This window comes from Nomascus leucogenys, chromosome 12, assembly GCF_006542625.1.
Source record: "Nomascus leucogenys isolate Asia chromosome 12, Asia_NLE_v1, whole genome shotgun sequence".
Lineage (NCBI taxonomy): Eukaryota > Metazoa > Chordata > Mammalia > Primates > Hylobatidae > Nomascus > Nomascus leucogenys.
The window spans coordinates 37993688-38018129 of NC_044392.1; positions in this window are offsets into that span (position 1 = coordinate 37993688).

Consider the following 24442-nt stretch of genomic DNA (forward strand, 5'->3'; position numbering starts at 1 on the left):
TAAGGAAGGAAATGACAAGAGTGGGAAAGAAAACTAGAAAATTGATAATGCTTTTATTTTCAGAACTGCTTTAAAATCACCACCTCCTCCAATTTGTTTCTTAAGTAACCAGATTTTAAATCATGTACTTGCAGTGACTAGATAAGATTAAAAACAAACGGGGGTTGGGATGGAGACACGGTCCATTGTGCCTATCAACTTAATAAATGAAGTTATCCTCATCAGTCAGGTCCAGAGGCCAGCAAGTCCTGCAGTTTGCTGAGTCAGACCCAGCACATTTAATAAAAAGGATTGAAAAATAATGCTTGATGTTGCTCTAGTTCAGATGAGTAAATTGTGAGGACACCCCATACATTAAGTGAAACCATTCATTTCCATAATGTGATAGGATCATCTCCATTGATTCCATCCCACTCTGAGGACAGAAACTTGCCTTCTTGCCTTGAGTACCTATGAAAGACTTACCAGGGACTCAGAGGAGTTGACATGAGGCAAAGCACTAAACTCTGTGTCCAAACCCCAGTAGATTTTTCTGCTGACTTATCTCTCTGAATTTCTTGATTTATGTGTTTACAACCCTCGGATCAAGAAAGAATGCCAAGATTTTACTTTCTTTTGTGCAGTATATGTAAATACTTAGGAGTACATGGCTTCCATTTCTAAATTTCCTCATAGTTTGCTGCTCTTAAGTAGTGAGTTTGTGAGGTCTACACCCCAACATGACTGCCTCATATGTATAACTGAGTGAGCTGAAAACGCGTCATCTTTTCCAACATCTCTCAAAGTCATTTTCATTCTACCACTATTCTCAGTCACTTAGACTGGAACCTCCATTGTGTCACCCAATCCTCTATTGTTGTTTGCACGTCACCTATTGTATACTCTATAGATATTGAGCCACTTCATATTTTATCCTTTGCCCTATTGGAATACTGTGAGAGCCTTCTAAGTCACACTAATTTAATCCAACAACATTCAAGACATCTTTATTGTTGAACATGATAAGCTCTGGATGCGAATGTGACACAACCCGTGTCCTCAAATAACTTAAAAACTAATAGAAGAGAGCTGAGTTAGAAAGATCCTTGGAGGCTCAATTCAAATAAGGAACTGATTACTTAAATGGTCCCTGATAGTGATTCTGAAAATAAAAATCAGGCTGGTTGTCTAGAGGAGTTAATATCCTTGTAGAAAGCAGCATATGCCAAATTCAGAGAACAAGGCAAATAAGGAACTGAAGTAAACAGCATTGAATGAGAGCAGTGTCTCTGAGGTTTGAAAGCAGAACTGGTAAGGTACTGGGGCAGGTGGAAGTGCTCCACACAGGACTGATTCTGTGAACTGCAAGAATCTACAGTTAGACCAGGTTAGGCCTATGCACCAGCATAGGCCTGGTGCATAACTGCTGGACCAGAAGCAGGGACAGGAATAGTGACTTTAAAATGTATTTACAGGCTGGGCAGTTTTAGCAGGTTGTATTCATTAACTCTTTGTATGGACAAACTTTTTACAAAGCTTGAAAATTGTAAATAGCCAGTGTTATCTTTAATACTTACTAAAGGGAAAATGTTAAATAAACAATAAACATAGCAGTATCCTTTTCAATGAGACTATCACTTTATTATGGATTTGGTTATACTTGGTAAATTAGGCACTAAATAATATAATTTAGGTAAAGCATTTTTCTTCATGATTAACTAAAAAGACTATAACATAGGTGCTCTTGTTGTTCTCCCAACATGTGTCCTGTTATAAAATCTTGCTGGGCAAAATAGGTTAACATGATACTCTAAAAAGACTTCATGGATATGTTATGCATTGGTTTCTAAAGATTGTTTCACAATCTATAAAAACTGATGCTTGTATAAGCCATGCTGATAGGCAGAGCCTCCACATACAGCACCACATCTCAGGAGGAATGATCCACATCCTAGACATCATAGAGCAGCATATTTACTATGACAGCTTTCTGGAAGATGCCAGTGATGCCTCCTATTCCAACACAATCAGTACGCCATGGCGAAAGAAGGAGTGCCCGTTTCTAATTCACCTAAAGGCCATATGGGCTAGTGGGCCTGCTGCATAGGCCACAGTGAATCACAGCAAGACTAAGGCCCCCTAGTCCCTTCAGCTGAGGGCAATAAAGCTTAGCTCTATTTTGCCTGTGACAGTTGACATTTTCTTTCTTTTTCTTTTTTTTTAGACGGAGTTTCACTCTTGTTGCTCAGGCTGGAGTGCAATGGCACAATCTCTGCTCACTGCAAACTCTGCCTCCCAGGTTCAAGCGATTCTCCTGCCTCAGCCTCCCAAGTAGCTGGGATTACAGGCATGCGCCACCACGCCTGGCTAATTTTGTATTTTTAGTAGAGATGGGGTTTCTCCATGTTGGTCAGCTGGTCTCGAATGCCCGACCACACGTGATCTTCCCCCCTCAACCTCCCAAAGTGCTGGGATTACAGGCGTGAGTCACCGTGCCAGGCCTAGCTGACATTTCTTGATGCTGTCATGGGTGGTGGTATTTGTTATTCTTATTGTTAACTGACAGCATGGACTTTGTCCATAAGAAAACCCATTAGCCACAATTATGGGTAGCACCTAAGTTTTGTGTTTAATGAGAATAGTTAACACTTATTAAGCACTTAATATGTGCCAAATACCATTCAAAACACTTCACAATTATTATCTGATTTTATCTTCACAATGACTCCATGAGGTAATATTATTATCCCCATTTTAAAAATGAGGAAATTGAGACTTGGGTAATTAACTGATTGAAGGTTCATAGAACTAGGAAGTGTTCCATCAATGGTTGTGTATTAGCGTATTCCGAAAAGCAGACCAATAATATGCATACAGAAAGGGCTTTTTAAATGAGGATTTGGCTCATGCAATTATGGAAGTTGACAAATCCCATGATCTGCTATTTGCAAGCACAAGCTGTAGAAATCCAGTGGTGCAATTAAGTCTGTGTCAAAAGGCCTAAGAACCAGAAAAGCCAAAGGTATAAATCCCAGTCCAAGAGCAGAAGGAGACCAATGTTCCAGCTCACTTATCTGGCACAAGAAGTGGTGAATTCTTTCTTCCTCCACCTTTTGTTCTATTCAGGCCCTCAAAAAGTTGAATGATGTTCATCCGTATTGGGGAGGCCAATCAGCTTTACTGAGTCCACCTATTAAAATGCTAATGTTGGCCAGGAGTTCATGCCTGTAATCCCAGCACTTTTGGTGGCCAAGTCTGGAGGATTACTTGAGCCCAGGAGTTTGAGCCAGTCTGGGCAACATGAGACCTTGTCTCTACAAATAATTTTTAAACAAAAACTGGCCAGGCATGATGGTACATTCCTGTGGTCCTAGCTTCTCGGGAGGCTGAGGTGGGAGGATAGCTTAAACCCAGGTGGTCAAGGCTGTAGTGAGCCTGGGTGACAGAATGAGGCCCTGTCACAAGTAAAATACAATACAATACAACACAACACAACACAATACAATACAATACGACACGACACGACACGACACGACACGACACAATACAATACAATACAATACAATACAATACAATACAATACAATACAACACTAACCTCATCTGGAAACATCCTGACAAACACACCCAGAAATAATAAGTAATAAATAATAATATCTGGGCACCCCATAACCCTATCAAGTTGATATATAAAATTAATCATGACAAAATATCTGACTCAAGAACCTATATAAATGCCACATGGGTTACAATAACAAGGCAAGTCAATTGGATCACCACATAGTTGATTCACTTTTATATTTAGTAAGGTTTGAACTCGTAGACATTAATAGTAGAAGGTTATCACATAGTAGAATAGTCAGGAGTAGGAGTTTTGGAGTCTACCTGCCCAGGGTTTAAATTCTGACTATGCTGTGTACTCTTATTATACTAATCAGAATCAAATAATTGAAAGGTACATATTTTAATTATCTGATTAATTACTTTGTTAATAATAGTAATAAAAAACAACAAACAATGATAAAACAATAGCTTGAATACAATTGACAATATTGTTTTGAGAACTTCAAATAGTTGCTTCGTTCTGTAAAATTGACTCCTAAAATAAGAAAGATTGGCTCCATTCTCAAATATTCTCAGTATACAAAATAGATCTTGCGACTTTTGTAACTCTAATCTTACAAAACAATATAATATGGTAAACAACTATCAAATTTAGAACTTTATGGAAAAATAAGATATTAAGTTAGACTGACACTCAAAATCTCTATTCATCTTAGTATTTGAGTGGTTTGGTTAATCGACTCCATGATAATCTCAGATCTCAGTTTCTTGAATCTCATGAAAACAATGTTTGGCTAACCGAACAGATAGGGTAAGGTTTATTATTTCAGTTTTAAACCAATGAGAAGGTTTATGAATGAGTATCCATACAAATATACACAAAATGGATATAAATTCATTTTACCTTTTCTTTAAATATACCTTCTGAAATCATGATTATGGGCCATCATTTTCTGTATTAGCTTCACTCATTTTCAACCAAACACTTAAAAGGGTCTGCCTACTATATGAAAGGCAATATGGACTGGAATACAGGACATGGTGCTTGCCCCTAGGATCTTAATCCAGGAAATGATTCAACAAATTATTGCAGCAGCAAATAATGCTGATGGGTAGTACTTGTGGAAAACAAAGTTCCGCTCCAGGCTTTCTCATTCACTTTCTATTTAACCAGAGGTAAACCAAATTTTTCAGATCTTTAGATTATTTATTTATAAAATGATAACCTTGATAAAAATTACCTTGGTTTTGTTCTTTACTATGCTTTTTTAAAAAAATAAACATTAAAGCATAATTAAAGGAGTAAAGCTCACTGAAACCCCACCACTAGTAATCATTTTGGATCTTTCTGTGTAACTCTTTGCTCATACTCTGGAGAGACACATGGTTTACATTGATGGGGTCGTGTCACATGTTTCTGTTGTAGACCCTATTTTTAAAATAGCTTTTTTTTAGCTCTCCTTTTTCTTCCTGTTTCATCTCCCAAAATAAACAACGTTATCAACACTTCAACTTTTATTATGCTCATGTAACAATATACATACACAATAAAATACACCTATATTGAAGATGTGTATAAATTATACAATTTTATACTAAAATTGACTTGCTCTCACTTAAAAATACTTTCTGATACATTGAAGTTATTTGAAATATGATCCACCTTAACCTGTTTGATTACTGCATGCACATCATTGTATGGATAGACTACAATTTCATTTCTCTGTTTATGAGTGTTCATTTCAGTTTTAGCAATTGACAGCACTGTGCAATAAACATCCTTGTATGTTGTAGTGCTTTTATTTCTGTGAGATAAATTCCCAGAAGCAGGATTGCTAGATCAAAAATTAGCATATTTTTCTTTTAATATATATATAGTCAGAACTTTCCAAAAATGCTGTAATAATTTATATCTCCACAAGCAATATTTAAGAGTACTCTGTACATTGCATTCTAGCCAACTCATTTACGTTTTCTTCAATGTGAAGGGTATAAAGTTGTTATTTTAATTTGCGTTTCCATGATTGCTAATGAACTTGAGCATTTTTTCCAGTGCTTACTGAGGCTTAGACTTGTTCTTCATATTTATTGTTTTTCCAGATGTCCTCCAGGGTAGACATAAGTTCTCTCAGGTTCCTGGAGGCTACCAAGAGAAGAAACAGAATGCCGAAGATGGCAGGGCTGCGGGTACCTCTGCCCATTTTAACCAGAACCATTTATCTATTTAGTTCTTTGTAAAATTTGATTTGTAAAAATTGCTTGAGAACTATTAGACTAAATGCTTTTCAATGTTCCTTCCCTGAGATTTTCTGATGCTGAATAATCTTGTTTGTTAATTTTGTTGTTACTATTATTATTATTATTATTATTATTATTTTGAGACGGAGTCTTCCTCAGTTGCCCAGGCTGGGGTGCAGTGGCGCCATCTCAGCTCACTGCATGCTCCGCCTCCCGGGTTCATGCCATTCTCCTGCCTCAGGCTCCTGAGTAGCTGGGACTACAGGCGCCCACCACCATGCCTGGCAAATTTTTTTTGTATTTTTAGTAGAGATGGGGTTTCACCATGTTAGCCAGAATGGTCTCAATCTCCTGACCTCGTGTCTACTCGCCTTGGCCTCCCAAAGTGCTGAGATTACAGGCTTGAACCACCTCGCCCAGCCTGTTGTTACTTTTATTATGTCAGCTAGATTTTAAGTTAATTTTAGCTAGAGTCTTCATCCTACACTCCCTTTGCCTCAAAGGATGATATTAATACAGTAGTTTTTTCACTTTAATGTAAATTAGAATCACATGGAGAACTTGTTAAAAATGTGGATACTCAAATGCCAGTGCCAGAGATTGATTCAGAAGGCGATAGGGTAATGTATTTTTGACAAACCATGACCATACTTTGAGATATTCTAGTATTTGGCACTTAGCTGGTGCTCAACAAATGTTTGGTGATTAATGGATTCTCCTAACCTGGCATCAAGTTCTCTTTGAGTCTGTGTGCTTTGGTGAAGCTACATGTGTTGGCACTGAAAAATTTATTTAAAGTTCCATGCTCCAGTATAATTCAGCCTTTGGAATGCAGTTAACATCTTCAGAATGAGAGAAACTCTTCACTTTCTAGGGGCAGGTGGGAGGTCAGAGAGAATAAACTTAGGCTCCCCTGTTCTATTGGTAATCTTCCCAGAACACCCATATTGCAATTCTAGTTTCTTGTCAAATAATTCCTCCGTCTGATCCTATTCCACACCACCATCACTAGCCAGAGGATGGGGCTACAAAAAGAGAATTCAACTTCTGGGCTGAGAAAGCTAAAATTCATTGCAATAAAACCATCCCAGAGAAAATGCCAAAAAAGGAATCATATAAAGATTTATTTCTAAAAAGAAGTACACTAAAGTAATAAACTTTCTCTCTAAAAAGATGGGGCCTGTTCAATCTTATATACTTTCCTCTAATCCTATCTGCATCCCAATCACCCTGATTTACTCTGTCACTGGGTGATGGTACAAAGGGAAAGATTGCAGATCTAATTAGCATAATATGGATAAGCAAATGAGGCCTAATCAATTATGGTTCACACTTGCTTTCATCACTCGTGCCAACAGTCGGCAAATTCACTGACAGTTCAAATGCGACATTTTTAGAAGCCATCAGTAAATCAATAACAAGTGACAGTAATTTAGATGCACACTTTGTTCTGCCTCCATTTCTGTCCAGGAGATGCAGCCTCACAACCCAGAGACACCTGAGCTCAGCAGTCAAAGCCTTTCACCACTTGAATCTTATCCGTGGGCCAAGTCCGGGCATCCTGATTCTTGGCACCCTGCTACCTATGACGGCTTGCAGGAAAGTTATGGTAAGCATGGTGACTAGAAGGGTTTTTTGCAGCCTGTATTACATTTTTGGAACAAGCCTGATGGCTGTATTTCTGAGGAGGCAATATGGTCTAGTAGTATATGCCATAGGGCAGCTGACCTGAATTCTTATTCTGGCTCTACTACTCACTACTTGCATAACCTTGGTGAAAATCACTTAATCCGTCTGTGTTACAACTGTACCATCTGTTGAATTGGGGGAGAGGGAGGGAGAATGCTAATATGTACCCTTATTTACCTTACAAGCCTGGGTTGGGGATTAAATGAGATGTCAATGGTGAACATACTTTTCATAAATATAAGGTCATTGGTAGAGCTTCAGGGAGAACAGAGTTTTAGCTTTCAGTGTAAAGAGAAATGGCCTGTTCTCTTGTCTGACATTTATAGTCATTTTATTTTATTCCTATGGTATTCATGTCAAAAATTCCAACCTTAATATGACTCTCATAAAAAGGCAGAACAGGAATTTTAAAGTTCAAATTCAATGTAGTGAAATAAAATCTGAGAAAGCCAGAGTTGGAAAGAACCTTAGTCATCACCATCATCATCACTGTCATCATCACCAACATCACCTTGTATTTCTCTAGTGCTAACAGTTCACAAACTGAAAAGAGTCCTTCACAAACAGGGTTTATCTCTGGGCTTCGTACTTCAGGAAGAATGTTGAACAACTGCAAATCAATCAGATGATGGAGACTCTGACATGCCACGTAAAAATCTCCTTCCATACGTACATTTGCCATTCCACTGCTTTGAGAATATGTCCATTTACCAGTTCTAAATCCAGCTAAGTAAGTACTATTTCATTCCTATCTCTCCACATTGTCTACGAGGTCATCTTCTCCGAAATTCACATTTACTAGAACTATAACACCCTCTTATTCTATGTGGTTAGTCTCATTATAATATGCATTTAATAAATCCATATGTCTCCTACAGCTCGCTGCTTCCCATTTTTAGGGTATATAAATTAGTCTTTTAATACTTAATTCTAGAATCTAGAAAATAGTTTTAATTCAATTTACTTAAATACATTTATTGAGTACTGTATCCATTGGCTTTTGTTACAAAATTGCTGGGCAACAAAGAACTACAAAAACTTACCAGCCTGAAAAAATAAAAATGTATTTCTCATATGTCTGTCTTTGCAGCTCAACAGATCTCTGCTGAGCTTCCTTTTATCTTTGTGGATGGCCTAGGGACTCTGTAAATCTTGGCTGGAACATCTTAGCTGGAGCAACTCTGTTCAGTATGTCTCTCCTCTTCATCCTCTTCCTGAGAATAACTCTCTCATAGTAATGTCAGAAGTGCAAAAGCAAGGATGCCAGTCACACAAGCACTTTCCAAGTCTCTTCTCCTGTCACATCTACTAATATGCCTTTGGCCATATCACACCACATGGCCAAGCCAAGAGGTGGAGAATTATTTCCTGCCCATAGCAAGAGGGCACTGCCAAGTTACATAGCAAAAGATATGGATAATTGAAGGGAAGAATAATTGCAGCCATAAATGTGAGTACCTTATATGAAAAGTCTTGAGTCAGTTTCTACAGAAAATACAAATGTAAGTGGGAAGAGATTTCTCGTGTAGGATCTTACAATCTAGTAGTGAATATGAGAGTATTTCATATAAGAAAAAAACTATATTTGGCTGTAGAATGAGAAAAGGCTCTAAAAAAGATGTTATTTGAGATGAATTTCAATGAACAAGTAGGAAGTTAACAACCAAAAAGACAGTAAGAGAATGTTCTACGTGGTAGGACCCTCTTGAGAGATGGCACACAGAAGAAAAAGCAAGGAGGCGCCCAGAAAGCAATCAGAGATCCTAGATGGCCATAGATAAAGTATATGAATGGTAGTAAATGACCAATACAGCCAGAAAAGGTTAGACTCAGTATTTTTAGCATCTCAACTATATCACTAGAGCTGTCACTTCTGTAATTATGTTACCTACACTGCCTATGACCAAATTCCAACCAACCAAACACACACACATATTTAAGGAGAAAGAATTTATCTAAAAATAAGAGATAAAGAGATTCATATTCTCTCTCTCACACACAGACACACACAAGAGCCAAGCCTAAATCATTCTCTTGGTGTACCATCAGTATAACACCTTCCCTAACTTTTTAAAGAAACGTTTCATCCGAGGACATCTGCATTTGCCTGAAACATATTTTCCCAGGGTAGTACTTGACTTTAAGCTGACTAGAGATATCAAACTTTTTTTCACAGATTCTTTGACATACTTGAACATTATTGAACAAATGTCAGTTATGTCTATCTCTTGAATTGTGTCAATCTGAATTGAAAATGTGCTGACTTTTTTTTCAGCATCATCACTCTCTGTGTTTCTATGCCAACAGTGCAATTGGACATGACTGGCAATATTGGTCACTTCTGTTCCCTGGAAGGTTAAAGTTAGTTCTTGCGCCCACACTTTTGGAATCTGACTTCTTAGAGCCATGCAGAATCACACCTGAGAAATTTGGGAGACAATTACAATTATTTTGTTAGTATAAAGATATAGTTGCTGATATGATTATAGATAATAATGTCATTTAGTTCAGTTTTATAAGTGAAATGAGAACTATAGGTTTTATGCAATCAATGTATCTTATCTCTCACAATATTACTCAAATTCACAAATTTTCTTGTTTGAGGAAAGGGCCCCATTAACAAATAAAAATTGGAATTATAAAATACTTCTGAAATATGGTATTTTAAATCTTGAAGTCCTATAGTGACTTCTACCAAGCTACTAAATGTTTTAAAGTAGATGTGTTAATAAACAATAGTAAATAAGAATGATATATGCCATTTATTAACTGTTTGCTGCTGTTCATGTGCTGTACTAATTGTTTGGTACATGTTACCCTATTTAGTCCTCTTATTTGTAAGAATGGTGCTGTTCTCATTCCCATTTTACAGGCGATAAGACTGAGGCTAGATAAGTAACTTGCCCAAACCACGCAACTGGTAAATAGTAAAAGATAACTTTGTCTGACTCAAAAATCCCATTTAGATTTGTTCAACAAGGAATTGAGTGCCTATTACATACATATACGTACTATATGTATGTACTATATAGTACATATAGGTACTATTCTAGACTCTGAGGATCTTACAGTGAACAAAACAAAGGAAAATTCCTGCCCTCATAGAACTTATTTTGTAGTCTATATTATACATTTTTATAAGCAAAATAAATGCTCAGTATCTTACAATTTAGTAGATTGTTGTTCTTCCATATATTAATTAACTTATTTATTTAATCTTCATTATTAAATTACAAGTTCCTTATAGGCTGGAAGTATATAATTCTTTTTATTTTATTTTATTTTAATTTTCTTATAGCACAGTGAGGTGATGACAGATTGTGCTTTTCAATATGTAGTTTTTAAACTGTTTTTTCTTTCTTTCTTTTTCTTTTTTTTTTTTTTTTGAGTACCACACTATTATTAAACCCTTGAGAAATCACCAGTGCAGGGCTGTTTTATTGTCTGAAGTTGCTGCTGATTCATTGTAGGGGCAGCAGGGAAGGTGATTAATCCAGGTCTCCAGGGTGTCTACATAACTTTCACTTCCAGATGTTGCACTGATTTGAATCGTGGGTGTCCAATGCCAACATCTAGAGAAAAACTTAAAAAGTGGGTTCTCTAAACATTTAGCACCATATTAAAAAACCGTCGTTGTGTGATGTCAAAGAAGTTCTTTGCATCTCTTGCACTTATTTCTCTTTGTAATGTACTTCAGCAGAGGGAAGAGTTAGAAGGAAGAGATAAGATGAAACCTGACTGCTTCAAGTGGTATCTTCCTTTTCCTTTTAAACAGAGTCAAAAGAAGATGTGCCCTTGTTCAATTATTTTATTTTTAGTATTTTGGTAAATATAATGAGAAAAGATTATCTGATTTAAATATTATTTTAAAATAATTTCTAATTAGGAGAGTAAATAATCACTTTTCTCTTGGTCTTTACAGGGATGTTTAAAAGGACCAGTGATGGCTTGAATTCCAGCAATGTGGCAGACTAAACAGCTAGATATGTCCTCTCAGTTCAGCACACTTTTGGACTGAAACCCAATGTCAACACTACATGTCAAATTTTTGAGATTCTGGGAAAGCAGGACTTTGAGGGAAATTTAAAATAGTGTTTATAATTAAAAAAAAAAAGAAGACTGAAAATCCACAAGCTATGTGTCTAGCTTGGGCAACATAGCAAGACCCCATTGCTACAAAAAATAAATAAGTTAGCTTGGTGGGTGTGGTGACACACACCTGTAGTCCCAGCTATTTGGGAGGCTGAGGCAGGAGGATCACCTGAGCTCAGAAGTTCAAGGCTGCGGTGAGCTATGATTATGCCATTGTATTCCAGCCTGAGTGAGAGACCTCATCTCAAAAAAAAAAAATAGTTAGAAAAATAAATAATATAAACACTCAAAAGAAGAAAGAGAAGAAAAAAAGTAATAGCTGAACTAATGAACTAGAAAGCAAACATACAACAGGAAGGATCAAAAACCAAAAATTTGGTTTCTTGTAAAGTCTAATAAAATTGACAAACCATTTGCAAAACTGGTTACAGAAAAAAAAAAAAAAACATGAAATAGCCAGGGACAGAAAAAGAAGGTCCCAAAACAGAGTATCACAGTATTAGAAATAAATGGGGAACATGACTACAGATGTATCAAAGTCTAAATAAATAATAAATAGATATTATGATAATTTTATACCAATAAATTGATAAAATTATTAGAAATTGTATTGGAAAAATAGAAAATACTCCCCCCTAAAAAAGTCACTTTAGAAAAATCTTATATTGACTCAGCACACACACATTCCTATAATATAATGCAGATCATACAGGTTGTTAAATATTGAAACATCTACACATGACTTTTTTTTTTTTTTTTTTGAGTCGCTTTTTAGCTCAGGCCAGAGTGCGATGGTGCAATCTCGACTCACTGCAACCTGCATTTCCCGGGTTCAAGAGATTCTCCTGCCTCAGCCTCCCTAGTAGCTGGGATTACAGGCACCCGCCACCATGCCCGGCTAATTTTTTGTGTTTTTAGCAGAGACAGAGTTTCACCATGTTGGCCAGGCTGGTCTCAAACTCCTGACCACAGGTGATCCGCCCACCTCAGCCTCCCAAAGTGCTAGGATTACAGGCTTGAGCCACTGTGCCTGGCCTACACATGACTTTTAAGAGCCTCTACTTTGGTCCCTAAGTGTCTCTTGGGCCACGTTTGCCCCTCCTTCAGGACCACTCCTTAAACCTCTCCATAATCCATCAACTTAAGGTTAATTCTGGGCACAGAGGGGGACTTTCAGATCCTCTTTTAGGGCTATTGGTTGGTATCCCTCCTGAGTGGTCCAGTATCAGATCCAGTTCACCAGCAATAAATTCTGTCGCTCTTGCCTATAGCCATTAATTAAAATGAATTTTTAATTAACAATCTACCCATCAAAAACACAGCAGCTCCAGAAGATTTTACAAATGCGTTCTACCAAACATCGAAGAAATTGGTAAATTCATGCAATTTTTCGTATTTCTTTAGACTATAAAAAGAAAGAACATTGCTTATTTCATTCTGCAGGACTAATCTAGCCACAAACTCACAATGAGACACACAAATTATGAAGACATGAAAATTACATGACAACTGTATTCACAAATTTAGATAAAAAATTTGTGAACATAATATTAGCAAATCAAATTCAGAAATACGTTTTAGAGATGATTACATTATTAACAAATTAGATTTATTCCAGGAATTCGATATAGCTTCAGTGTTAGAAAACTCATTGATGTGATTTACCATTTTAAGAGAATAAAAGCAAAGATATTCTCAATAGATGCAGAAAACTAGCTTGGTAAAATTTAGCTGATATCCACGATTTTTAAAAATAGAATCATAGAAAATTTGGAAAAGATGTGATTTCCTTCATCTGGTAAAAAATATATGCCAAAAACTATATAGCAAACTCCATATTTTGTGGTAAAATATTAGAAGCAATTTTTTTCAAATTAAAAACAAGATTTTAAAAAGCCTACTGTCAACATGTCTAGTCAACATAGTACTGGAACACAGACAGCTAAATTTGACTACAAAAAATGTAACAGATACAAAGATAGTGAAAAAGGAAACTACATTGTTATTATTTTTAAATAATATGATTGTCTACATAGAAACCCCCCCAAAATTGAGATTAATTACTAGAATTATTAAGATAATTTAACGATGTTTCCAGTAATAAGATAAATTTACAGAACTCAATTGCATGGCTATAGAGAGTAAGAAAACATTATAACACATTACACATATATATATATATACTTTTATTACGATAACAAGTACAAAGAATAAATACATTAAAAGTTGTACAAGACAAAACCTTATGGATAAAATTATAAAATGTTGAAATGCATTAAAGAAACCGTAAATAAATGGAAAGGTACATCTTACTGACTTATGGATGCTAATTCTCTCCAAATTATTCATCTTTCTTCACATTCAATTCAATTTCAAACACAATTCTACAGGTTTTTTGCTTGTTTTCTCCTAACAAGCTATTATCTACAGGTATTTTTCAAGCGGATTCTACTATTTATATCTAAGAATAAAACTTTAAAAATAGCCAGTACATTAATGCAGAAGAATGACAAAGTTGTGGATCTGGCTGTAATCAATAATTATTATTGTAAAGTCTGATAAGACAGTGTAGTTTTGGGATAGAAACAGGTAAATACACTAATGCAATCAAATGAAGATCTCATGTATTTAGAAACTTGATAAATGACAGATCTAGCTTTGAAAATCAGTGAATAAAATAGACTTTATTCAATAAGTAATGTGGAAACAATTAGTGGCCCATATGTAAAAATATGAAATTGGATATATATTTCCTATTTGCAAATATCAGTTGTGCTAAAATTATGACCTTAATGAAAAAGGCAAAATTTAAAACTTTTTAAATATAGAAGACTTTGTGGCTTTAGAATGGAAAAGATTTGTTAAACTAGACTCAAAAAGCAAAATTTATTTAAAAAAATGAATAGATTCAACTATATTAAAATTAAAATTTGCCTTCAACAAATGACACCATAAAGAAAGTGAAAGAGGCAAGCCACAAAGTAGGAAAAAAATGTTTGCAACACATATCATAATAATGGATTTATGTTCAGGAGAAAATAACAAAAACAAAAAACTAAAATTTGAAAAGAAATAAAATGCTAATAGGAAAACTGGCAAACTGTCATGACCATGCATTTTCAATAAGAGAGACTGTCAATGGTCAATAAACATATGAGAAGATACTAATCTCATTAGTTATCAGGAAAATGTAAATTAAAATCCCAGTGAGATACAACTATATGACCAATAGATTAGCATAAATTAAAATGACAATACAAAACCTGGCAAGAATGGCAAGAATGTGTAATGAGAAGTTTTATACTCTGTTGATTGGAGGATAAATTGGCACAATTACTTAGGAAAATAATCTAGAAAAGTTGAGGATGTGTAGACCCTAGAACCTAGCAATTCTACTCCAGGAGACATCTACAAGAATGTTCAGAAAAGCAATGTTTGTAATAAAAAATTAATTAATTAATTAATTCTGGTATATAAAAACCAGGAAATACTATACAGTAAAAATGAGTGAATATAGCTACTTGTAATAGTTTCAATGAATCTCAAGAACATAATATCAAGCAAAACATTGAAACTGCAAAATATATAAGCATGATTTTATCTGCATAAGAATCAAAAACAGAAAAAAATAAATAATTTATTGTTTAGGGAGACATACATGTATAAAAGCAACGACAAGAAGAGTTACTAACACAAAATTCAGACTGTGGTTAACCCAAGCAGGGTGAGAGGGAGTGTGATTTGCAAAGGGCATGTAGAATGCTAAGAGTTCCTGGTATTCTATTTTGTATGCAGTCTTACTGGTACATAAGTTCATTTCAATATTTTTCTTTAAATTCTAAATATATGTTATATACTTTCTTCTTTGTGGATGATATATTTCATCATAAAAAATTTTAATATCACGAAAATCCCATGTCGAAATATCTTATGAGTCTCAAAAGAAAAACCCTGGTGATTGCCTATCAAGGCACAGTAATTCAGTGTAAGAAATGAACTCAGAGGCAATGTGCAGAAAATACAACTTATACCGAAGAACCCTGTTACACAGGCTGGGCAACCAGGCACAGAAGTGAAATGCAATTTTAGAGTAGCTTAAATCTTCACATTAAAAAAAGACACAAAAATATATATTGGTTTCAGAGTGGAAACACAAATTTACATTTGAATGAGATTCTTTTGCACAGTGAAACCACAAGGGTGAAAACGTTCATGGATCTGTCTGTGGACTGTGTGAACACAACTGTGAACTCCTCCACAGGACTCAGGCAGGGCATTCAGCACTTGCCCTAGAACGAGAACCCTGGGAGGACTGGTCTGGGAGAAAGAAACAGCTGGCAATTAGAAGTCCACGGGAGTGGGTTAACCCACAGCTGGTGGAAATCAACCAAATGACTAAGAAGACAAAGGAAAGCATGGGGGAGGTGCAGAGACACAGACCACGAGGGAAAGGAGTTGACTAAATTAAACCAGACATCCATATAAATTAAGCTTTATTAAAACGGTGTAATGGTTCTGATTCTTTTAATACTAATTTGTTGGTTAGGTAGGTTCTTATAGCTGAGAAGAGCTCAAGGTACAGGGAAGCAGAATGTTCCCTGTGCGCTGGAAAAAGAGCACGTGAGGCTTCCCATATTCTCCTCTTCTTCCTTCCCCTCATTCTCCCATTCTCAAAGAAGTCTACCTATTTCTCTACATGAAGCCCCTGGAACCAAGCAGCCTGAAAAACAAAGACCTGAGTCAGTGGCTTTAGCAATGCAGTTTGACCTACACTGATCTGGCTTTTAGGCTTTGCTATCAAGAAAACATTTCTTACTGTCAAATGCAACATTCTAAAATACATTTTGCTAAAGAGAATGTTTTACCACTGAGGCACTAAAAGCTAAATGGGCCACATTTCTGAAAGATCTATAAAGTTTAGGAGGAATTAAAGGAGAAATATATCAGCATTTATGGAAGATTAATGAGATACTGCAAAATATGAAATGTAATGTCCTTAAATTAATCTGGGAAAAGAGAAATGGAGCAAAGTGTTGAGAAAACTGGGATGAAATACAGAAAGGAACCTCTTAGACTGAACATCGGTGAAATGACAGATAGAGAGAAATCTACAATGATACAGGGGCTTCCCCAAGGAAAGGAAAGAAGTGGCCCGGAGGAGACAGATCATTCTAGGGGTCCACTGTCAGGGCTGGGTGAATGAAATGATCTGTTTTGTACTGTATCTTCCATCTTTAATGTCTCATTCCTGTCAAACCACACCAACTATCTATCTTATACCAGGACATTTCATCAAAGTAATGTCATTCCTGGGGTGGGCAAATTGACCTCAGGATAAAATGAAAATTCCAAACTTACTCACACAGTCAAACAAGAACTCCTCTCCCAAGGGAGCCTTCTTGACTAATGCACCTTGACTAATTCCTAAGTATTTTCTCGAAGAGGTTGGGAAGGGGGTGACAGGACAGAGGGGCAAGATAGGGAATAGATTTTTTGCTTTAAACAAAAATAAATAACATCTTGGATTTTTAATAAAAACAAAAAATTCATAGACTTAAAAGGTTAGAACCTCTGATAAATCAGAATGGACCTAATAAAAAACTCAGGGCAGTTAAGTTCTACAATTTTTGTTTTTATTTATTTATTTTTCCAAATGGAGAAAAAAAGTAGTACTTCCTAATATCCTGAAGAGCCAATGAGAATTTTAAGTGAAAGTGCTTTATTAACTGTAAACAGTAAAATGTTCATGATAGAGAGCTTCTTTTGAATCTAGACAACATACATTGTATAATAGTTCAATTACACCATCAGCTTCCTTTTAAAAAAAATGTTCCATGCAATGATGATTTTTCCCATCCCACCCAAAACAATACCACTACACAGAATGAATGAATGCTTTCTATATGTTAATGTCCTAAACACCTACTCACTATGGACAAAAGCCCCATAAAATGGAAATTGTTTCTATCTTCATTTTCCAGAGGAAATAAATGAACTTAAAGAGATTAGCTAATTTGCTGAAGGTCACACAGTGATATTAACAGCAAAAGGATCCCAGCCTAGTCCTGCCACTCAATAACTGTGTGACCTTGGGAAATGTTTATGTCAAAAGATGATGGCATCTTCCTCTTGAGATTATTAGGAGTGATTAAATGAGATAATATACATAGCATTTTTGACACTAAGTAAACAGACAATAAACCTTAATTTTTATTTTAATTAATTGTAGAAAAAAAGAAGTATTACCTATGGAAATTTTGAAAAAATACAAAGCCCTGAGCTCTACTCCAACTCAGTTCTACAGTGTCAGAATATCTGAGAGTGGGACTCATTAATTTTGATTTAAAAAGTTTCCTTCCAAGGGATTCTATTACAGTAGGTGCAGAGCCTGGTATTTACAAACCACCGATATCTGTATTTTGGCCATAGGAGGTTAGTGGAACAAAGACTCTGAAGCTGTGGTGGTTGAAATATGCAAAGACATGAAATCAACCTAAATGCTCAAAAATGATAGACTGGATATAGAAAATGTGGTACATATACACCATGGAATACTATGCAGCCATAAAAAAGAATGAGATCATGTCCTTTCTGGGGCATGGATGGAGCTGGAGACCATTATCCTTCTCAAACTAACACAGAAACAGAAAACCAAATACCACATGTTCTCATTTATAAGTAGAAACTAAATGATGAGACCACACACTGGGGCCTATCAGAGGGTGAGGGTGGGAGGATGGAGAGAATCAGAAAAAATAACTAATGGGTACTTGGCTTAATACCTGGGTGATGAAATAATCTGTACAACAAACCCCCACGACACAAGTTTACCTATGTAACAAGCCTTCATTTGTACACCTGAACTTAAAAGTTAAAAAAAAAAAAAAAAGAACTATTACTTCCTGGGAACATGGGCTGAATCTGCCCCTTTAGAAAGCATACTACGCAGACAGATTAAGAAGGGTCAACAAAGCACATCCCAGTAACTAGCCATCTGGTCATGAGCATTGTCTCCTATCTCACTTGTAGACTAAGCAGCAGTCAAAAGAAATAGATCCAACACATGCATGTGATGGTTGGTTTGAAACTCTTTGGGCTAAGAAAGAAAAGCATTGTGGGAGGAGAGCTGCTATCACCGGGTTCAAAGTGCTCATCGTCTTGAAAGCCCATTTCACCTAAAACTAAGGTTGGGGCAAAGTCTATGGTCTCTGCTGAGCTTAGTGCCCCCATCTGGAAAATGAACAAATTAAGTGATCCTGTGACCCTTTCTGCTCCAATGTTCTATGAGTTTAAGACTTACTGATATTTATACTAAGACTTTCTAAATGTGTGTGTACTCACGGTGGATGGAGGGAGAGTAGATTCCTGACTGAAGCTACTTCTCATGAATGAAGCATCAGCAACGTCAGGAACCAGATTCCATTTGATCAACACAATTGCCTTTTCCCCTTTCCTGGGGATGCTGATCCTTTTGCCTTTGTTTCTGCTGGCTTCCCATCAGGACTCCCTCCTCCTTTTTGCGCTGAATATCAGTCAGCAGGACCCCCCTGGATTATCTCATCTCTACCCTCCTACTACGCATTTTCTCTCCTGTGTGTTTATCCTATTTAGAGCTGTGCTTGTTGTGCTTGAAATTTGACCCTCTCTTTTGTTCGGCAAATCAGCAGTGCTTCCCCTGATCCATGTATCCACGCTGGTGGTAAATTGGGACTATTGTCTTCCAGAGTCCTTTGGAGCTACTGAGTTTTGGAAATCCATTTATTCCGTATTTGCATATGTATGTTAGTGAACATTCAAGCATCTCATCTACATAAGCAAAAGAACATCTGTTTTCCTTTCTTAACTTGTATTGATCATAGATTTTTCAGGGGCTTTATTGCTAGGCTCCTTGGTATCTAATCCCAACGTGTATTACAGAGCCACCTCCTGGCCAAAAGAAAGAAAGAAAGTAGAGAAGTGCTGTTTGTGAGGATAGCTGAATAGGGGGACACTGGGGACTGGGCAGCCCTAAATGTAAACCAGGAGTCCCTCAGACTTTAAGGCAGCTTCCTTGTTAGGGAAATTCTAGGCCTCCTGCTTTAGTAGCAGCAGATATCATAGTCACAAGCAGAAAAAGTCCTGTTTAGAATGGATGATTTGGTTCTTAGTGATGTAGGAGCTCAGGGAAGCATCACTGGCTCTATTCCCCAAGGTCACAGAGATTATATTATTTTTAACCCCCCAAATCCATGAACTGTCACCTGCTGTACTTCTATGATCAAAATACATTTTCCACTTATTTGTTCACTCACCATAACACACCACTAGCATGCCTGGTGCAGAACTGTGAATTGGAGAGGCAATTATGCAATCATTGAAACTGGAGAGGGAAAATATGTAACTATTTTTTAAAGAATAGTTAACCATATAGAGAGAGCGCTAAACTAGGAGTCTGAACATATGCCTTCTAGGCTTGGCTCTGTTGCTCCAGAGATGAGTGAGTTGGCCTATGCTTGTTCCTCTGGGCTTTAGTTTTCTCACTCTCATGGATGAATTATAAAATCTCTAAGACCTCCTCTATTTTTTAAATGGTGAGTCTGTGGGTAGTCAGTCCTCTTCCCCCATTTTTATGCTTTCTCCTGCTGCTCGATTCACTCAAAACAAACACACAAACACACAGACACACACACACACACACACACACAATCTCCTTCTCAACAGTGCTCAATGGTAACACAATCTTCCCCTTCATCAAAACGCAGCCTGCATAGCCAAGGACTTTCAATGAAGCCTGCATAGCCAAACAGTTTCTGGCCTCAGTATCCTACAGTCTTCTAGGTAGTAGTGAATGGAACAGATTTTCACTGAATCAATGAATTCCTGCTACAGAATAATTGTTAACTTCCCAGACCACATCAGGTCAACTCCTTCACTCTTTGAGAACGTTTTTGACAACCTAGACTAAATTCTAGATGTTTTAGCAGAAATGGAGACTTACATGAAACACACATTCACAAAGGCTTCCAGAGACCTAGTTTGCAGAATACTAGGCCTAGAAGAGATCTCGTATCTCCTGTTTAACTTCTTAATTTTACAAGCGCTGGAACTGAGGTCCAGATGGGGCACACTCTCAGCCAGAGGCAGATTCAGAACTGAAGGTTGTGTCTTCTAACCGCTGAGCTTACACTTTGCTGTCTCGACTCCTTGCTGCACACTTCTTCCCTTTTGAAGCCACTGACATGTCAGTCAGAGGGGTTCTCATGTCACTGGCATGAGCGGGAGACGTGTCAGCCTTTAAGAAATCTCTCCTCCCCAGGAGAGCAAGGCAAGGGCGCAAGAGAAGAAAGACATGGGATTGGCCTAGAGAGTCAGGTTTTCTTAGAAATAAAACTTTGAACTTCAAGGGCAAGAAAAGCATCCTTTCAGTTTTTAAATTTCCCTCCCTTGGTCTCACGCACAGCCCCTGATGCAGAGCAGATTCAATTAATACAAGCTAATGGGGTGAAGCAGGAATAGTGGTAAATTCTGTGTCCCTGAGGGACAATGTATGGTAGAACTGACTCAGCTTTCTCCAAAAGAGTAGTGTGGACTAGAGCAGAGTTTCCTTGACTATCACATATTAAAGTTACTTAGACCTTCTTATGTCCTTATTTCCCAACTTACTCAGCATGGATTCCATACTGTGACACCATAGCCACTCCCTTTCCATTAACCTCAACTCCTTTGCCTTTTGCTGTCTCTATTATAAGTACCTGGTTCATTGCACCAGCACCTAAGCAGCTGAATGTTGCTGCAGTGAAACATATAAACGCACGCATGCACACATACACACACACACACATGCACAAACACCCCCTTCCACACACACACAAAGGTGTGCTTTCCTTTTAATTAGCATTATCAATTTGGGTACACAGAACTATCAGGCAATTCTACTAGTAGCTAAATAAATTCACTTGTTTCTTTTCCAAAAAGACTATTTCATACCTCTTTTCTCCAACATCCTTTCTGTTCCAATCCCAGTTTTTAACATGTGACTGCATCTTTCTTCCTAGGGAACATGGATAGAAACATGATTGCTACCTCATTAGCCAACCCATCAGCCTGCCTGATCTCATCCTCATAGGTTCTGCCTTCTTACCACAAAAAAGTGTCCCTGCTCACACTTTGGAGTTCATTCTTTCTCACTTACTCAAATACTTCTCCCACTCTGAAAATATCACCTTTGGCTCTTGCACCATCAATTTCTTCTTATTAGATCATTACTATCAGGATAAAAACCTTAACATCATGCAAAAATATCATCTTTCTAAGGAAGAAAGACCCTCAAAAAGCTCTCCCTTTAAGTCTGAATCTCCAGCCGGTTTCATTTCTTTTCTTTGCTTCCATGCACAGCAAAATGCCTGAGAAAAGTTGTAAGAAGTTGCACTTCTTAGGAGTGCAGTTGCTGCCTCTACTTTCTCACATTCCATTTCCTCTTCATGCCACTTCCGCTGGGCTTTGTTTCCCATCTCTGAGCCCTGAAACAGAGCTCTTTTGAGTTACCACTAACTTCCATCTTGCCCTAATCCAATAGGCAGCTTGCTCTGCTTATCTCATTCAAATTCTACCCAGTATTCCACTCAGTTTATCACAACCTCCTTCTTCACACATCTTCTTCTCTAGGCCTCCAGGGTATGGCATTCACCCAATTTTCCTCTGACCTCCCTAACCTTCTCAATCCCTTAACTGGTATTTCTTTCTCTGCAACATCCTTAAATATTGTAGCACTTCAAGACTCTGAAGGGTCTGTGTGTTGTGAATACCATATATATGTTCAGGACTCTTGAAACTGTATCTCCAGCCTGGACCTCTCTATTGAAGTTGTAAATCCAAGTGCTTATTTGGCACCATACCTCTTAAATGACTAATTGGTATCTCAAACATGATATGATCAAAACACAGCTCTTGTTTTCCTTTCACCCTCATCTAACAAGTCTGCACCTCCCTATTCTTCCCCATTTTAGCAAATGACAACATTGTTCACTCAGTTAGTTAGGCATGAAACCCAATCTTTGTCGTTGATTGCTCTTTTTCCCTTCACACCCCACGTTTAAAACATCAGTGTGCCATATCAAGAATATTTCCAAAATATATCTAGGACCCAGCCACTTCCTACCACTTTCCGTGTAACAACTCTATTCCGAGTGAATGAATGAATGAATAATGTGATGGTACCTACAGAGAAAAGGGTGTCTGGCATAAAATTTTTCATTGTTCCTGTGGTGTAATGTCAGATCAGCATGAAGGGAGAGTTTATGAGATGTGGGCTCTGATATCTATTTGCATCCTGGAAGAGGTCACGCTGCTGCCATAATTCATTGGGTCTTTGGCTGAAAGCAATTTAAAAATTGAGTCCAGGCAGGTATACAAAGAAATTTTTCAGTTTAGAACCCTGTTCTGTTTAACCCTCTCCATTTCTATGTACTGCAGACATCCAGCTTCTTACAAGGATTAACTTCCTTTCCTGACATTTAGTTAAGACAGCAGTGTGAGACTTCTGCTTTCAGACAACTTAAAGGTTCAGAAAGTAAATTTATCCTCCATTATTTGAAACAAAATAACAGGGAAAATATATAAAATGATTATTTTCAAAGCATTGACTATCATGCAACAAAGGACAGGGGAACCTCAGAGACAGGAAGGAAAACTGAGTATGCCTTGTGTTTGTCCCAGCCTGCTGACAAGGAATCCTAGTGATATTTTTCAATAACAAGAACTAACATTTATATGACACTTACTGCTCTAAGTACTTGATGTACATATTAGCTCAGTAAATCCTTAGAATAGCCATTTGAGATAGGTGTGTTATTGTTATCCTTATTTTCCAGAGAAGAAAATATGTTTTAAAGCTTACTCAAAGTTACACAACTGTTACACAATAGAGCTGTGATTGTGACTAGACAGCCTGGATCCAGACTTTACGCTCATAACTAAAAATTCCCTAAAAATGCACTTCAGTAAGATTACTTACATGTGTGGCAGAGGATGGGGAGTTGGAGAGCTAAGAAGGGTGTCAGGAAGGAACTGGGGGCAAAATGTTCAAGACTGCAGCAATGTGAATAGATCAGAATATGGAATAACAACCATCCCACAGGAAAGAAGGCCATGTGAAGATAGAGGCAGAGATTGGAGCATTGCCATTGCTGTCACAAGCTAAGGAAGGCCAGGTGCTACCAGGAGCTAAAAAATGTAAGGAAGAGCTCTTTCCCAGAGCATTCAGAGGGAGCATGACCCTTTTGACACCTTGATTTTAGACTCCTAGCCTCCAGAAGTGTGAGAGAATATATTTCTGCTTGTGATAATTGCCAAATTTGTGGTAATTTGTTAGCAGCACTAGGAAGGTAATACAAATTTCGGCTTACAATGCCGAAAGCTGGATCAGTTTTGTCTAAAGGCTTTCCAAGCCATCTTTCTCTTAGTGACCCAGACTGGACCATGTTGTCTGTCACTGTGGTTTTCTAGTATTCCAGAGCTATACAGCATCATGTGGAGTTGCCAGTCAGTGGGTTCTCAGAGCTTTCTAACAAAGCCAGAAGGGCAATATAATCTTGGGAACAAGAACATTGGCATAGCTAATAGTTGACCTTGGTGAGTGGATTGGATGGTTTTACAGTTGGCTCATTTCTCTCTACCATCATCAGGGACCATGTTCTAAAGTATGAAAAGAATCTACAATTCCTCTTATTCTACTTCCAAGGAGCAAAGCCTTACTCAACTCTATAATCTTTGTTTAATACGTGGCTTCAATCTCTATGTTATAACTCAATAACTTTCAGCATATTCAATTTTTCTCTGACTTCTGATCAAGATAGCATTGTGAGAATTATTCTTCTAGACAAGTTGGAATAACAAGGATTAGA